The following is a 12,500-nucleotide window of genomic DNA, read 5'->3' on the forward strand; positions in this document are numbered from 1 at the left end:
TCACAGAAGTGCAGTTACTGTAGCACAGATGCGAAATACGTACCTCAGCAACAAATATTGCACACTACCTCAGGACAAGGAGAAACTTTGTTTCCTCATCTAATAGTAAGCCATTTCAATTGTGAAGGTTCTCAGTAAGCAAAGTAAGCAGTCATTGTAAGTAGCGTTAGCCTTGATCCCAACACCTCCACTAACAGCCCAGTGAGGGTTGTTATTATTATGCCTATTAGCATTCTCAAAGAAGTATTGCAGTAGCACAGAAGCTAATACCTCAGCAACAATTAACTCACTGGCTCAGGACAATAACAACTTCTTGTTTCCTCATCAAACAGTAAGCCATTTCATCTGCAAAGGTCCTCAGTAAGCAGATAGAAAAGTACAGTAACAGTAGCCCCGACGCAAATCCCTCAGCAATAACACGCACGCTAATACCTCAGCAACAAGTTCTAAAGCCTTGTGATGAACCATCTACACAACAAAAAAACTACCATGTTCCTTTTTCAAACAGCAAGCTATTTCACCTTTGAAGATTCTCAGTAATAGTAAAGTACAGTGTAACCCTCTTACAGTGTATTAATCATAATCAAGGCAAAAGAACACATACGTGAATCAACACATGCAAACTTGCTCCTTACCGCTTTTGTACTCTGGGAAATATTTGAGAAGTTTGCAGAGAATACCATTAAGCCGCCCCCCCAGACCCAGAGTCAGATCCCAAAACCGGTGTGTGTGTGTGTGTGTGTGTGTGTGTGTGTGTGTGTGTGTGTGTGTGTGTGTGTGTGTGTGTGTGTGTGTGTGTGTGTGTGTGTGTGTGTGTGTGTGTGTGTGTGTGTGTGTGTGGGAGCCGGAGTCAGCCCCAGACAACAGTGGATGTTTACAGGAGGCGCTCCGGCATTTCCTGCTGCCCGGCAACCGAGCGGGAGGACGAGCAATCTGGCAGCAGCAAAGGAATGCCAGGGCAAGAGAAGAGTCTCTCTCTCGCTCTCTCTCGCTCGCTCTCTCTCTCTCTCTCTCTCTCTCTCGCTCTCTCTCTCTCTCTCTCTCTCTCTGGGGGAAGAACAGTAGCTCGTACACACACACACGCATGCATACACACACAGTACATACACACACACACACAGAGTATACACACACGAACAGTACACACACAGTATACTACAAACACACACACGCGCACGCACACGCACACGCACACGCACACGCACACACACACACACACACACACACACACACACACACACACACACACGCGCACGCACACGCACACACACACACACACACATGGAGGCTGTGTCTGGTTGCCAAACAATGTCAGGGGGATTCAGAGAAAGCCAGAGACAGCCAAGACAGGGGGCAGAGATGATGCCAGCCTGCCAGAGGAAGAAGCAGTCACACAGACATGCGGAGACAGACAGAGAAAGCTACACTTCCACACACACACACACACACACACACACACGCGCACGCGCACACGCACACAGACACAGACACACACAAGCTTCCTGACCTGAACAGACTTCAGCATAGCACTCCAGAGCTCCTAGACAGAGAGTGAAGAAAGTAAAAACCCTGCCACATTTTTGTTCCCATCAATTCAACGAACCAGTGGATCCTAATTACCACACCCCTCAGGCAAGGTTTAGTGAAAACAATCGTGTTGACAGGTAAGGCAGAGAGGAAACCTAAGCAGGACTCGTAATCTCGTACTGTGAGTCCAGTCTTTCCACCTCTGCTGTAAGATGTAGAGCCAATACAGTAGGGCACTAGCCTCGCGCGCCATCCTACGTACTTCCGCCAAGACACTTGGCTCCGCACTACGTCTGGTACCTGTCTTCTGGTGAGCGATGTTGACCGGTAGGATTTTCGCCGGTGTTCTGACAAGCGGTTCTACCTTGTAATTTTATCCTACGGTAGGATGTTCTGTCAGACATGTCTGTTAAACGCTCCTACATCGCCATAGATAGACGTCAGACATGTTTGTTCAACAACTTATGAGTGATTCTACGATTCCCCTACGCTTTTGGCAAAAGCAAAATGTCAATTATCAGTATTTTTTTTCAACTAAATGACCTAGATGTTAACATAGTGTATATATTTAAGTTTCCAAACAAACAAATTGCCAAGCTTAATCTTAAATCATTTGATAAATACTCTAATGAAAGCGAACATTTGCTTAATTATTTTGTCAACAGTGTTATGGACAAATACTATGTCATTTCAAACATATATAAAAATACTACAGAGTTGAAACAATATATGTTTGAAAGTGCTTATGTCCCTTAGCAGTAAAGTTGTCATTAATCTGTGCAACTGATATAGAAAATGTGATTGTTGAGCTTCATAAGTAGGATTTTATGAGCCACTGTGATACAGACTGACACACTTTTCATCATAAATCCCTGTAACGTCTGATTTGAATATAGTCACCCTCCTTACACAAGACTTCCTTCTCCAGAGATAATCCCTAGTGTATGTTCATAGGATTTTTCCAACACATAAGGGATCAATAGCGCAAAAACACTTTCAAAACAGTCAACCGTGTTACTCAACTGTGTTACGGTCAACAGTGCAGGGGAACAAGTCGGAGACTTTTTTAGGAGAAAAAAAACAGAGCAGACAAACCCATCTCCCTAGAACACAAATTATTTTGTTTGTTTGTCTGTCAATATGGATATAAATTGGCAAAAACATACTCCTCCTCAACAGTCATCAGTGTTGCCAGATTGGGCTGGTTCCCGCCCAATTGGGCTGCTTAGGATGGCCGTGTGCGGGTAAAAATGGCATCTATCAGAAAAACCTTCCCACTGCCATATAAATCAATAGAATTGGGCGGGTTTTTAGGGCGGATTTTGATCATTTTTTGGGCTGGAAATCATCAGCCTCATCTGGCAACCCTGACTGTCATACTTAATTGTAACACCATTGACGGTAACACCGTTGACATTTCAGCCATTTTTATAGTGTTGTGCTAACTGAGGACCTCAGAAGTTCCACCACAACACCTTAATCAATTCATGTATCTGTATGCTGTATCTGTGTTTTTCTACATGTGATTTCTAATTCAGATTCTTATGAATATGTTGATAACACAGTTGACAGGCAATTTTCCCGCTATGAGAACATGAAAAAGAATGGATTAAATTATGGAAGGATGGGGCTCAAAATTTACCAAAAAGTCTTCCCGTATCCTGCCAAAGAGGTTATGACATCACGTGATGTTATTCGTATGGCCTAAGACCAAACCATTACTGATTTGTGGAGGAGGTTTCAGACCGTGACACGGTTAACACAGTTTTCGTGGACACACACAAAATGGCAAATTTCATGTATAATGGAAAGGACAGTGGTCTTCCTGACAGTTTTGTCATATTGTGATGATTACTGTGAATCAACATTTGCAATCGTCTTGGGCAAAACAAGTTTCTTTACATGCTAATATGAAGACTGAATCTGACATTTGGAAAACAGGACGGCATGAAAACGCCCAAAACCAGTATTAAATATTCATTCTTGCTGAGGGAAATAATGCTATGTCTACACTTTCTGTATTATATGAAAGATAAATGTTTTCTAATGTCCAAAACATCATTGGATGCAGTTAATAGTTAGTGGAATTGCCAAATAAAATCCACGGACTTAAAAGTGTAGGCGAATTAGAGAATCACTCTTATAAGTTAAATCCTGATTTTTCCAAAAATGTCCTTCCTGCTTCCTGCAATCGCGTCAGATCAAACAAAGTCCGGACCATGAATACGAAATGGAAATGGTAGTATTATGGGATGGTCAGGACCAGGCTAGTAGGGCACTGCACTAAGAAGCCTTAGAAGGGCACTACATCAACATGATCTCCAGTCATGAAAAGGGAACTACAGAAGGGCACACTAACGGGTCAGTCACACTGCAAGCACGGGGCATAGGCGAAATATATCCCAATGTATCCTTGCTCAGTCCGAAATGGCTAGCAAACATCAAAACAGATCACTCCTTTCACACCAAAGCCCAGTGTCAGCGCCATGGTGCATGGGCGGGAGCTGGCAGGTGCGCGTTGCAACTTAATAGATAAATAGAGCTCCTGTGGGTGTGCGTGCGCGTTCTACAAACCGGCTCCCATTGGAATGTATGGTCTAGGAAGGCTGGGACGGGATGCTGATTCCCACGGATAGAATGAGCATTGCAGTCCGTCCGGTGAGAAAAGGACAACCGAACACCCCGTGAACCTCTTGCGCTCGCACTGCCCCCGTCCCCGCGCACACAAACCTTGTTTGTGCATGTATAATGCATAACATAAGGAGCATGCTAGAGTACAGTAGAACACTACAGTACACTGTGACAAGGACACTCTACTGCGAGAGTGCGTGAAGCAGAAGTGCGCACTTAAAAGGATGCGGCAGCAGGAGTGCAACAAGAGGAACGCTACAGAAGGAGACTTCACGGAGAAGGACACAGAAAAACAGAAGACGTGTAAGCAAGAGAGGGAGACTGCGCAATTAGCTAACAGAGATTGTAATCAAAGCGGGGCAGGGTTTATTTATATAGCGCATCTCATACATAAATGCAATCCAATCTGCTTGGCATAAATAAATGCGGGAACATAAAACTGACAGAAATAAAAACAAAGAGGTTTGAAAATAGGAAATGCGTAGAATAAAAAAAGAGCATAAAGTAAACAACTTTGAGACAAAAAAGGACATTTGAATAGGCAAAAGGTGATTACAAAGCAATTAGCCAGCTCACTATCCATTTTTGTGAGGAGAAAACGGCCATAAAAGAAACTATTATGATTCGCAGGCACATAAACAGAAAGAAGGCTGCCAAGCTGTCATAATCTATTGGACAGTCAGTCACTGACAGAATTCAATGACCGGGTCAAAATGATTTGTTTGTCTAGTTTTATTGTTTTATTGTATGTGATTATGAAATGGCCAAGGTAGGTATGATGAAACAAAAGTAGACGCAACAACAACAACACCATTACTAACAATAATACCAAGTAACTTATTTTAAATGAGTTCATACCAGTAATTGAAAGGAAGTGTTCTAGTTAGTTACAGCTGAGGAAGAGTCAAGCCTGGGCCATCAGAGATTACTCAGTGTGGAGCACAGATGCCGTCCTACATAATGCAACCAGGTTATCTCAGGTGACAGATACCTTTACCCTTACCCTCAAGTCATCACATGAACACCACGCATATACATAACAGACACACACACACTGTGTGACACAGCCACAGATGGCCTTCCCAGGTTAATCCAGTGAATGACATGGCACCGCCTTCATGTTGACTTTGATCAAGTCATCACTTGCACACACACCCAGGAAAACACAAGCGAACGCAAGACACACACACACATCATAGGCAAACACACACACACACACACACACACACACACACACACACACACACACACACACACACACACACACACACACACACACACACACACACACACACACACACACACACACACACACACACACACAGACAAACACAGACATGTAAAAAAAATCACGAACACAGGTATACAGATATAGATTAAACACACACACAGATGTGCCAACACACTCACTTGCAGCTTACACACACACACCAATACAAACACAGACACATAGCATACAGACCTACACATGCCGATACACTCACACAAACACACCCGTGCAAATACAGACACAGACATGTTATACTAAGCCGGTGCCTGCTGGTATGTAGGCTACTCCCCACCCATGGCCAACAGTGGCAGGCTGCAGGTTGACACATGCACACGTCCGCTACTCTAATGAAACACTCCCTTCTGTTATGGTTAGGAGTGCTAGCCCGAAAAGGCACCCAGAAAAACACCTAAAAAGAACGCACCATGAATGCACTATGAGGGCCTCCTAGACCAGTGTTTTAATTCAAGGAAAATTTCAAGGCACCCCAAACCAACAAGCCATAACATGGCATCGCATCCGATACCACAAAAGCTTAGAAAAGTAACATATTTGGAGACGTCATACAACCTACATTCAAAGTTGCAGCTGACTGGGGCGACCTATATTTTCTTTATTGTAAGTAAATGGCAGATGAAAGATTCCACTGACTAGCATTAACTTATCAATTTAAACAAATTTTTAAACAAATATGTATCATATTACATAATTTATTCATCAGCCACGTTTCCGCGGCACCCCTGAGAGGGGCCCGCGGCATCCCAGGGTGCCCCAGCACCCCTGTTAAGAAACACTGTCCTAGACCAGTGTTTCCCAACCAGGGGTACGTATACCACTAGGGGTATGCGAATACACCTCAGGGGGTACGTGGAAAAAAATAATTTTAACAAATACATGGAGCATAGTCACACTGCAATAGAAAAAGTTATGTAAAGGGGGTAATCATGGCACAACGGAAAGGCTAAGGGGGTACATGAGACAAAAAAGGTTGGGAAACACTGTCCTAGACGACCAGGGAACACTTCCAAAAAGCAAACCCAAAAAGGTGCAAGAAAAGTGTGAAGATCACTCTCAGTAGGTACACTATTAAGGCTATTATGGGGGTATATGGAAACTGTCAGTGTGTGTGTGTGTGTGTGTGTGTGTGTGTGTGTGTGTGTGTGTGTCGTGTGTCGTGTGTCGTGTGTCGTGTGTGTGTGTGTGTGTGTGTGTGTGTGTGTGTGTGTGTTCCCAGCTGTGAAGTCTGCAGGGTGCTGATAAACTGGCCCAGGCTTAACTTGACTTTGGGACTGGCTCGCTTCAGCTGCAACCATCAAAGTGTGTGTAAGAGAGAGAGAGAGAGAGAGAAAGAGAGAAAGTAAGAGAAAGAGAGAGAGAATATTCTGGGGAATGATCAGGTGTGCTTAGTGTGTGCTGCACAGTGCCCAGTGCACCTGTCCAGAGCGGACTTCTTAGATAGAGCTCTTTAGCTGAACGCTTCCTTTGATACGAGATAGGACGAAGGCCCAGGCAGGAGGGGCGGCAGGGTATTTGGATGGCAGAAGCATAACAGTGGGTTCATTTCAGAGAAATTTAACAAATCCAGGTGCACTTGCATCTTAAAAAAAATTCTAAGAATATTTTCTGGGCGTTCCTTAGACATCCAGGAGAAAGGACTGAAATCTCCTCATAAGTTAAGTTTTGCAGCTAAAAATGCTTCTGTAAATTAAAAATGGCAGACCATGGAGAAGATTTCCCTTTTCATGTAAAATGCAATTTTGCCAGTCATAATGAATACTTAAAATTTCATGGTGGTGGTAAGCATTTGTTAAAAAGGTAATATTTATGAATGGACAGTGTGAATTCTGGAAATTAACTACTGAAAATATTACACACTGCACCTTTAAAGCATGTTTTATAGTGGGAGGAGGGTGTCGATTTTGTTCTTTCATTGTTTCTCTGCAAAGTTCTAATGCTCTAAAAGCATTTGGCTGCTTTAAACCTCTTCCCCTGTTGCATATGTGTGTGTGTGTGTGTGTGTGTGTGTGTGTGTGTGTGTGTGTGTGTGTGTGTGTGTGTGTGTGTGTGTGTGTGTGTGTGTGTGTGTGTGTGTGTGTGTGTGTATGCGACGTTGGAGCCTAAGTGCTTACCTAGAAATTAAGTGTTGTTTTCAGGGTACATGTCTCTAGGTCTGCTTTCCTTTTCTCCATAGGCGAGAACAAAACAGAAAGCCAGAGAGCCTGTGGGCATTAAGTTATGTGTGTGTGTGTGTGTGTGTGTGTGTGTGTGTGTGTGTGTGTGTGTGTGTGTGTGTGTGTGTGTGTGTGTGTGTGTGTGTGTGTGTGTGTGTGTGTGTGTGTGTGTGTGTGTGTGCTGTTGTGTGTTATCTCTCCTCTTCACCATATCTTCTCCTGTCCTTGCTCACCCTACATTCACAATCATATCTCAGACTAGTGTGACCTCTTTACTAACACACACACACACACACACACACACACGCACACGCACACACCCTGCTATCTCTACTCTCCCGTCATACAAACTACTCTAATTTCAGTGTGGGTCCTTCTAATCTCAATGTCAAACAAGAGGTCCTCAAAAATGTAATACAGAACTATCTTCACTTCCGTTACACTTGCATTTTTAATCACTCACAACGTGTCCGTCGTTCAGACCTACTTCAAGTGAGAACACACAATAGTACATGATAGACACCTGAAGGCCCCAATGACCTAAACGTCATGCAGTGTGCATTAAAGGGACACTGTGTGAGATTCTTAGTTGTTTATTTCCAGAATTCATGCTGCCCATTCACTAATGTTACCTTTTTCATGAATACTTACCACCAGCATCAAATTCTAAGTATTCATTATGACTGGAAAAATTGCACTTTTCATACATGAAAAGGAGGATCTTCTCCATAGTTCGCCATTTTGAATTTCCAAAAATAGCCATTTTTAGCTGCAAAAATTACTGTACTTGGACCATACTAGAAAATATTTGTTTAATACTAGGTATCTTTCATGTAAAGATCAAATTTGGCAATAGGAAGCCCAATTTCAATAAGCAGCATAGTTGCAGTACCTTTTTTGACCATTTCCTGCACAGTGTCCCTTTAAAGTATATAATGGACTGTGTGCAGGATGTAGTATAACACAAGACCATAAGCACAAGAACATAAAGGCTTAGGAGCGGAAAAAGAATGAAAAAGTGAAAGCAAGTGAAAGCGACTGCAAGAGACTGGGGAGAAGGAGAGCTTCCTGTCAGAGTAATAATGTACTGCACTCTGTGCATTAGTCTAACAGGGCAGAGAAACACGACCTGACAGCACTGACACTCTGGCCAGGGACGGCCGGGAGAGAGCGAGAGGTGTGTGTGTGTGTGTGTGTGTGTGTGTGTGTGTGTGTGTGTGTGTGTGTGTGTGTGTGTGTGTGTGTGTGTGTGTGTGTGTGTGTGTGTGTGTGTGTGTGTGTGTAAAAGAGGCTGAGTAGAGTGCCTGAGTTCATGGGTCTGAACTCAAAACTGAGTGTGTGTGTGTGTGTGTATGTGTGTGTGTGTGTGTGTGTGTGTGTGTGTGTGTGTGTGTGTGTGTGTGTGTGTGTGTGTGTGTGTGTGTGTGTGTGTAAAAGAGGCTGAGTGGAGTGCCTGAGTTCATGGGTCTGAACTCAAAACTGTGTGTGTGTGTGTGTGTGTGTGTGTGTGTGTGTGTGTGTGTGTGTGTGTGTGTGTGTGTGTGTGTGTGTGTGTGTGTGTGTGTGTGTGTGTGTGTGTGTGTGTGTGTGTGTGTGTGTGTATGTGTGCGTGTGTGTGCTAAGGATCAGAAGCATCTGTACCTTATCTTACTGCTGCCTCTACCCTTGAGATGCTCCCTCTCTCTCTGTCACTCATTTAAACGCTCCCTCTCCCCCTTACTCATCGTGTTATACATTAGCCGTGTGCAAAGAATGACAATGAATGACAAAGAATGACAATGACGTCATGACAATGCATCGCAATACATATTTTATATACTGCATTGATTCATGACAATGTACTGTGATAAGCTTACTTATTTTCATGATATACTGCATCGATTCATGACAATTGATTATTTAATAATAATAATAAAATAGAATCTTCCACTGGTTCATTTTGCTCAGTAGAGTAGGTAACATTTCTGTTGTAATGGAAGCTCTCTCCAGATGGTGAAAGCTTAAATAAAATTGATTTATGAATGCTACACAGCAACTGACAAATAAGCTGTATTTGAAGTAAATATTACAACGCATCACGATGGAATCGCATCGTGGCTTGTGTATCGTGATGTGCATTGAATTTGCCAATACCCAACCTTATTCCACGTTCATCTTCTGACCTCAACATGGTCTACAAAACAACAACAAACTGCATCTACCTACATACACTCACACACTCACACACACTACACACATGCACTCTCTCCGCCTCTCTCAACTACATAATCGCATAAAACATGCATACCGGTAAACCACATAAACCACATAAACCACACACGCACACACACACACAGGCTAGAAATTAAATAAAAAATAAAAGGGAAAAAAAACCTAACATTTACAAAGAACAAAGCTTAATAGGACCGGCAGCTCGTTAACGAGACGCTGCGAATCAGGCAAACAAGCTCGTTATGGCCGGGAAGAATCACTTTTATTTACAGCACAATTACCACAGTCAGGGCTCAACGGGGAGGGTGAACAGAGGAGAGACAGAGCAGAGGGAGGAGAGAAAGTGGGAGAAGGATAGACAGAGAGAAAGAAAGAGAGAGAGAGAGGGCAGAAGGGGAGAGGGAGATATTGTAAACAGAGGATGTACAAGAGAAGTTTTGCAATGCTTTGTGATGCATAAGAATAAAAAATGAGCAAAGCAATGAGAATGTATTATGATACATTTTTGCACTGATCTTTTCCAAACTGTTCCAAACTTTTCCAACACTGAGCAGCAAGTTGCATGATGCATGGCATCAAGAATGAGAATACGTCATGTGCCGTTAAATTAACAGGGACTGACCATCATTCATTTGAACTATCAATCACAATCACTTACTAGTCAACCCTATAGACTATGCAGCAAGAAAACAGACAGAGAGGCACAACAAGATAGCTCAACCGTGCCCTCCTAGCGATGCAGCATGCAGCGTTGCTTCTAGTCAGGCCAGGAGCAATACAAATATGGTTTCTGAGCGACAGAAAAATCGGGAACTCCTCCCACTACGTCGGGAAGCATAACCGGTAGCAAACCAAGGGAGGTGGGTCAACCATGCCGTTTGGGAAATGTCGATTGATATGCTCTTGGTCAGACAAGTCTCGAAGAGATTTGAAAGTTGATGATAATCAGGCTAACAACAAGACAGACATATGCACACAAACACACACTTGCGTGCGCACGCGCGCACACAACGCACGCACGCGCGTGCGCACACACACACACACACGCGCACACACACACACACACACACACACACACACAGATGGTGACATGAAACACTGTTTTTTTTCTGAAATCCTGCTCTAAATCAAATCAAAGCTCAGCAAACACCCACACATACACATAAGCACAAGCGCCCACACACACACACACACACACACACACACACACACACACACACACACACACACACACACACACACACACACACACACACACACACACACACACACACACACACACACACTTAACAGCTGTGAGCTGTCTATGTTTAACACTTCTTCATTACCATACACTTTCACAGTTTATGAAACACACCTAGTCACGACTTCAAAAAAAGTCACACACAAAAAAACATGCACCGTCTGTTGCATATAATTGAAAGACTGACACACACACACACACACACACACACACACACACACACACACACACACACACACACACACACACACACACACACACACACACCCTTCCCATCACTCAAATCCACATCAACCTCCATACCTCTAACGTTCATCCCTTTTTCTTATCTTACCACATATTGCTTCCTCTATCTTTCTCATCACACCATCCCATTCATCTCCTCTCTCCTGCTCTATCCACTCTTCACTTCTTCCTTCCCTTCTTCTGCTTCTCTCGCTCCATCTTCTCGGGTACACTGATGATGGGCTAGACCCGAAACGTTTGTCCCTTGTCTGTCGGTTTTATTTACTTTTTTCGGCTTTGTTTAATACAGTTTTTGTTTTTGCATCCAGCTCCAGTGTGCGACTCCTTTCTTCCTTTTCTTAATTTTTCAATGTATCATAATTCATATTCTGAAGGTTGTTATATTCCATGCTGTGTGTGTGTAATGTGTAGGAGTCAGAAAAGAGCTTTCAAACAACACCTCAGACATCTTTTTGTGACTTACACTCACTGATATAATCAAGGCTGAATGTATGGTGTCCTACCCTCATATGTAAACCTTTGCTAGTCTGTTTCTCGCTAAATATTGGTGTCAGATTCATACAAATGCAGTTCTGGGGTGCTACCTTGCTGCTAAACATGTCTGTTTAGTGTCTGATTTCACGTGAAATGACCCCAATACATCTTTCTTACTCCATCTTCCACCCTTCCTCCAGCAACCGCACCCCATGCATCTTTCCCTCCTCAGTGTTGTTCATCCTTCAGTCAATCCTCCGTGGTGCTCATTGGAGGTATTCAACAGATGTTCCCACAGCTCAACCCCTGTGATGTAACAGACTCAAAGAGAATCCTGTTTTCTGTGTGTCTCTCTTTTCTGAAAAGGCGATTGGGAAAAGACACCACACACACACACACACACACACACCCACGCACACACACACACCTCTTTGTTGACTCTCTCTTACACAAATACTCTCACTCACTCACACACTCACACACTCACACACACACACACACACACACACACACACTCACTCACACACTCACACACTCACACACACACACACACACACACACACAGCTATTATTCTTTCTTCCACACACTTGGCGGCCTCTTTCTATTCCCTCTCCCACGCATATCCCTTTGAAAGAAATCTGTTACAATTCAGATTTACGTCTTTTCACTAGATCCGGTCGTAATGAAGAAATATGGTGGTGTGTGTGTTTGTGTGTGTGTGTGTGT

General features: G+C 43.3%; 1 protein-coding gene across 3 annotated transcripts in view; it reads right to left on the reverse strand.

Moving 5' to 3' along the window:
- The window catches only part of tjap1 (tight junction associated protein 1 (peripheral)), a 155,016-nt gene that overhangs the window by 124,648 nt on the left and 17,868 nt on the right, over positions 1–12,500 (reverse strand). The window contains exon 1 of one of the 3 annotated variants that reach the window (XM_063191584.1): positions 636–741. The exons of the other annotated variants lie outside the window; for them this stretch is intronic. The gene's annotated coding sequence lies outside the window, so the exon portion shown is untranslated. Of the gene's footprint in view, positions 1–635; positions 742–12,500 lie in introns of those variants that run through there. 3 annotated transcript variants of the gene reach the window in all.

Source organism: Engraulis encrasicolus, chromosome 24, assembly GCF_034702125.1.
Source record: "Engraulis encrasicolus isolate BLACKSEA-1 chromosome 24, IST_EnEncr_1.0, whole genome shotgun sequence".
Taxonomy (NCBI): Eukaryota; Metazoa; Chordata; class Actinopteri; order Clupeiformes; family Engraulidae; genus Engraulis; species Engraulis encrasicolus.